Genomic DNA, 6545 nt, shown 5'->3' with positions numbered 1-6545 from the left:
GCAGTCACCATCTGCAGTGATTTTGGAGCCCAGAAAAACAAAGTCAGCCACTGTTTCCACTGTTTCCCCCATCTATTTGCCATAAAGTGATGGGACCAGATGCCATGATCTTCGTTTTCTGAATGTTGAGCTTTAAGCCAACTTTTTCACTCTCCTCTTTCACTTTCATCAAGAGGCTCTTTAATTACATGTGAGAAAAAAAAAATGGAGTTAGCATTAGGTGTTTCATCAATAACATTGGAAGATAGAAGATAATAATTAAGGGAAAAGCCTCTATTATCCAAGTAAATTATATTAAGAAAAATGTAATTATATTCCAGAAAAAATATAGTCATTTTGGCCATATAGGGCCTCAGCAATATAACCATGTGCGTTATCTGCAGATAATATAAAGAAAACTCTCAAATAAAACTGGAGAATATGAAGCATCCTTAGTCCTTGTGAACAATGTCTTGCACTAGAGATATGCCATCTAAGTGGATATCGTGAATCACTGGAAAATAAGCATGTGAATGTTAACTAAGGATTTGTGAGACAGCCCATTCATTCCAGAAGGGAAAGCATAATGATAATCTACTATTTAAAACATTTACAATATTAGATATTTCACCAACATCGAGGCATTAAGGCTGGAAGCTTAAGTGTGTGGTGGTAGAAAGGAGACTTGAGGCGTGGAAAGAGAGGTAGGAAAAGCATCATAGGTGATCAGGAACAGGGTGATGATGGAATCAAGAACTCATATATTACGGTGGATGGGCAGGGAGTAGGCAAGTAAAATACTTAGGAGGGGATGGGGTCATAATTAATGTCAGTATGTTAATACAGAAACAGTGGGTGTGATGCTTAACTTTATTTGTTAACTTGACAGGCCATAGGGTGCCCAGATTTGGTCAAACATGATTCCAGATGTTTTCTGCGAGGATGTTTTGGACAAGATTAACATTTGAATACTTAGACTGAGTAAAGAAGATTGCCTTCCCCAAAGTGATTAGGCCTCATCCAATCAGTTGGCAGTGAATAGCACAAAGATCACTGAGCTCCCCAGAGTAAGAGGGAAGTCCTCCTGCCTGGCTGGAGGATTTGAGCATTGGTTTTGGTTCACATCATGGACCCTGAACCAGAATGTCTTAGGTAAGACACTCTTTGATCCACAAAAACTGTGAGATAATAAATGTTTATTGTTGCTTTTAGTCACTAAGTTGTGGGGCAATTTGTTAGATAGTAACTAATGCAAATGGATATGCGAATTTCCATTGCATTCCATATGCCTAAGTCCCTCTGATGCTCAATGTGTCATCAAACTAACTCCAAAGGTACCAAATTTGTGTAATATTCCACTATTCAAACTTCTAGACATATGAAGAATTATAACTCATGTTTTGTTAATGGCATGAAATTTGCCACTTTTTCTAATTTTTTAAAGAAAGCTGTATTCAGATCAGAAGAAAGAATCCCTGGTTCATCCTCAAGTTGGATGAACAAGGAAGAATTTAAACTGTGGACAGCCAACATGTGGTCTCGTGCATCCTGGTGAGTTACTAAAGTAACTGAGACACACTGTGGAGAAACCACTTACGAGACTCAGAAGGAAACTGGGGACAACAGATGCAGGCTTTGAAGTGATATCAAAAGGAGGAGGGAAGAGGCTTGCAAATTCTCAAGTGTGTGAATAGGTCAAATCTGTATGGGATGCTATAAAACAAGAGCTGTTGGTGAAATGGTTTAAATAATGTGAATTAATAGTGTTCTTGGCAACCAGAGCACCATTTATTGCTTGGGATGGTTTTGGCTCAGTTCCTCAAGTAGTAGAGAATGAAGAGATCCATGTAGAATTCAATAGTAGAAACAGTGCCAGGCTTTGAAAATGGTATTTCTTTACATTTTGAAGATGAATATCAAACCTTTCTAATACTTAAAAGCAATGTTTGTAACTATAAAGTGGTCATTATTCACTGAATCCCTGACTTCTCAAATCATTAAAATTGTTTTTTCTCCTGTTGCTTAATGTATATTAACACTCAGTAAAATTTTGCCTTTGTATTTGAACATGATGTTGGAATTCATTCAACATTTCAATGTTTCAACATTCTTTCATGACATCTCCTGTGTGTTTTGTTCTGATTTTGGGCATTAAGTGTTTTCATGTTGAGATAATTGCAAATTCACATGCAGTTGTAAGAAATAATACAAAGAGATTCATGTACATTTTACCAGGTTCCCCAATGGTGTGTGCATGTGTGCTAAGTTGCTTCAGTCTTGTCTGACTCTTCATGATCCTGTGGACTATAGTCCACCAGGCTCCTCTGTCCGTGGAATTCTCCAGGCAAGAATACTGGAGTGGATTGCCATGCCCTCCTCCTTCCCCAATGGTAACATCTTGCAAACCTGTAGTACAATATCACAGCCAGAATGTTGATGCTGATGCAGTAAAGATACAGGACACTTCCGTCACCACCTGGATCCCTCAAGCTGCGCTTTTATAACCACACCCACTTCCCTTCCTCCCCACCTCCATCCCATTAACTCCTGGCATCCACTGGTCTATTTTCCATTTTTGTGATTTTGTCATTTTAAGAATGTTATGTAAACGGAGTCATACAGTATGTAAACTTTTCAGATTGTTTTTTTATTCAGCATAATTCTTGGAGATTAATCCAAGTTCTTGAATGGATCAATAGTTCCTTCCCTTCTATTGCTGAGTGGTATGGATGCAGCACAGTTCAGCTATTCACCTTTGATGGATGTTTAGGTCATTTCCAGCATCTGATTATTACAAGTAAAGCTACTGTGAACATTCACGTAGAGGTCTGTGTGTGTGTACCTGTTTTTCATTGTGTGTAGAATAAATGTCCATGAACACAATTGCTGGGTTGTATGTTAATTGTATGTTAAGTTTTACAAATAACTGCCAAACTGTTTTTCAGGTTGGCTGTACAATTTTGCATTGATTCCTACCATCTATGTATAAGTGATCTAGTTTCTCCAATCCTCTTGAACATTTGGCATCATCAATGTTTTCTGTATAGCCATTCTGATTGGAGTAAAGCGATTATAGTTCAATTTTCACTTTCATAATAGTTAATAATGTTGACCGTCTTTTTTGTGTGTGTTTATTTGTCATCAGCATATTCTCTGGTGAAATGTTTCCTGTCTTTTGCCCATTTTCTAACTGAATTGTTTGTTTTTTATTGTTGAGTTTTGAGAGTTCTTCGTATATTTTAGATACAAGTCCTTTGTTGGCTGGATGGATGGGTGGCTGGTTTGCAACTATTTTTCCTCAAATCTTTAGCTTGTCTTTTCATTTTCTCTGCAGGGTCTTTTACAGAGTAAAAGCTTTTAATTTTGATGAAGTCCAGCTTAACAACATTTTCCTTTCATGGATGATACTTTTGGTGTCATTCTAATAACTATTTGCTGAGGTCAAGATCCTGAAGGTTTTCTCCTACATTTTTTCCAAGTTTCATAGTTTTTTAAGTTTTGCATTTGAATCCATGACTCATCTTGAGTTAATATTTGTAGGAGGGGAAAAGTTTAAGTGAGCTTCTCTGGTAACTCAGCTGGTAAATAGTCCTTCTCCAACGCAGGAGACCCTGGTTCGATTCCTGGGTCAGGAATGATGGTCCCCTGGAGGAGGGATAGGTTAACCACTCCAGTATTCCAGTGTTCATGGGCTTCCCTGGGCTCAGACAGCAAAGAATTCACCTGCAATGCAGGAAACCTGGGTTTGATCCCTGTCCTGGAGGAGGGCATGGTAACCCTCTCCAGTATTTTTGCCTGGAGAATCTCCATGGATAGAGGAGCCTGGTGTGCTACAATCCAAGGGGTCACAAAGAGTCAGACACGACTGAGTGACTAAGCACAGCACAGCAAGGTTTTAGTATCACATGGTTTTCAGTGTGAGACTATGACTGTAACAGTTGCGTGCTTAAAATCTAATTCCTAATAACAAAAGCTGTGCATCATTCCTCTGGTTGTGAGCTCATGTCATTGGTTATCCCGTATTGTTTGCACTGGCATCAAGTGTAGTTCTTTTTGCTTTCTGATTTCAGATGTCTTTGTTCCAAATTGTGCTGGGACTGTCGCTTTTGCAGACTAAAAACTCGAATTTCACTTCACAGTCTATAGAGTCAGAGGCAGTTGCCACCTCGGCACTTGTATTTCTGTGATTAGTATGTTTTTATGCTAGTGTAATTATTTTGAATAATTTAAAATTGATCTGTTTATAAGGATTTAGCCCACTCTTATGTAATAATTTTTTCTTGCTCATCTATCCTTAATTTTTAAAAATAAAACACAATTAAGCAATTCACAGGGAGCAGAGGATGAAGCTTGAAACTTAGTTTGATTTTCTGCACAAACTGAACCTGAGATAAGAAGCTGAGTACAATTCTGTTACCAAACCACACTTGGATCTGCTTGCCCACACCCAGTAAAGCCTATCTACTGATGCTGGGTTGTGGTGGGGGAAAGTGCAGCATTTATTGCCCGGCGCCAAGTGAGGAGTCCAGGGCAGCTAGCGCTCAAAACATCCAAATTCCTGATAGGCTTCAGCAAAGCATTTTTGAAGGCTGTGTTAAGAACGGGATGTCCTGGGATATGCGATCAGCTCATGAACAATTCTTTGATTGCTTGATGGTGAGGTGTCACAGAGGTTAACGTCATCAGTCCTCAGGAGCCAGCAAGTCTGGGGGCTACATGCTCACGATCATCAAGTTGTTACTTTCTTCCCTTTGGTTGGGGTTTTAGTATCTGTAAAACAACTCAGGAAACGTACATCAGATATTATTATCTCAGTACTTCAGAGAGGAGCTAAAGCGGAGGATATGCTGGAGGGTTCTGTTCCAGGCAGGCCCCATAGAGTCCTGCTCAGTTACAAGTTCACTGGGCAGTGACCTCTTGGAAGCAACTGGAGGAGAGGGAAAGGGAGAAGGAAAGCCTTTTTTTAAATGGGGTTAATGATGAGGCGACTGCTTTGGTGATAGGGGCTCATTCCTGCTAGGGACCCTCTGATGAATCCTGCTAAGACTGCCTCAGGATTGGCCCAGCAAGGTACAGGGAAGCTGGAGTACTAATTACCAGTCCCATCCCTTTTTGGCTGAGGGTTCCCCGTGGACCATTCCCAGCATGCAGACTAAGCAGCTTCTTCATGTGAGAGGCAGCCATGCAGAGTCAGAGAGACTTGGTGACTGGGAGTGGCTGCAGCAGCATGCCTGCTGGTGCTGTTACAACTGGGGAGTTCTAGGGTGTGATCTCCACATGTTCATTCACTGGGGAGCATGAGGGACCTGCTGCCTCTTGAGATCCTTTCCCATTTCTAATCTAAGTAGTTACTGTGACTGTAACAAATCCCATAAATTCCTATGTTGTTGTTTATTCTCTAAGTCACGTCCGACTCTCTGTGACCCCATAGACTGTAGCTCAACAGGCTCCTAGGCCCAAGGGATTGCCCAGGCAAGAATACTGGAATGGATAGCCATTTCCTTCTCCAGTGGATCTTCCTGACCCAGATATGGAACCCACATCTCCTGCTTTTCCGGAGGATTTTTTACCACTGAGTCACCAGGAAAGCCCATAAGGTCCTGTATTCTGACCTTTTTGATGTTTTCCTTTTCGAACTGCCATAGATGGGCCGTATAGATTCCAGAGACTTTGGTGGAACAGAAATGCAGGAGCCCTTGATCTCCAGTTCTCATTCCAGGTGACCCACTCATCCTCTGATGCAGGCTGCAGGGAGGAATAATTCCAGTTCTCAGCTGGGCTTGTAAATTTCTAACTGTAGATGGTAGCTGACATGTCTGGAATTGTGGCATATTCCTGGTTCCCATCCTCAGATTATCTGATGCAACAGATCTAGGAAGCATCTGCCATAATAAATGGCCCAGGTGATTTTTCTGCACACCAGAGTTTTAGGCTGTCAATTCTTACTTGAACGCCAACTCCAGTGGGACCACAGTAGCACCGCACTGTACCTTGTGACTAACTTTAGCATCTCTGGATGCAATAAATTCAGTTCCACTAATAAAATTGGAAGCTAAGTGAACATACTCTTTGTGCTAAATGGAGAGAAACAGAGAGGCACTCTAAGAAAGAGATGCAGTGGCCCTCAGAAAGAACTTGAGACAGAGCTGGAAGCAATACGAGGTGACAGAGCATTTGCTTGGCAGAGTCCCTCTCTCAGGAGTGAAACAAGTCCTCAAAGCTTGAAACGTTACTTCTGTGCCACTTGCATAGAGTCACAAGAGCACTTGACATTTCAAGGAGGCTTTGAGCAGAGGACATTTAGCTCTTCTTGATGGTCCTGAGGCTCTTTGCCAGGAATTTAGAATATTGTTAGAGTCTTTGCTATATTTCAGTCTGATGAGGAAAAGAAATAGCTTATGAATCTACAAGGTGACATGCTTTATAACATTTTTAAAAATTACTAAGCAAAACCGGAAGAGTTGGCCTCTTGTTGCTACAATACAATGCTCCATGAACAGATATTTAGCATATTTTTCCTTCTAAAAAGAAAACAACAACAACACACCATAATCAGTCCTTGACTC

Source organism: Bison bison, unplaced genomic scaffold (genome assembly GCF_000754665.1).
Source record: "Bison bison bison isolate TAMUID 2011002044 unplaced genomic scaffold, Bison_UMD1.0 scf7180017864057, whole genome shotgun sequence".
Classification (NCBI taxonomy): domain Eukaryota; kingdom Metazoa; phylum Chordata; class Mammalia; order Artiodactyla; family Bovidae; genus Bison; species Bison bison.
Note: the sequence above shows the minus strand (reverse complement) of the source record.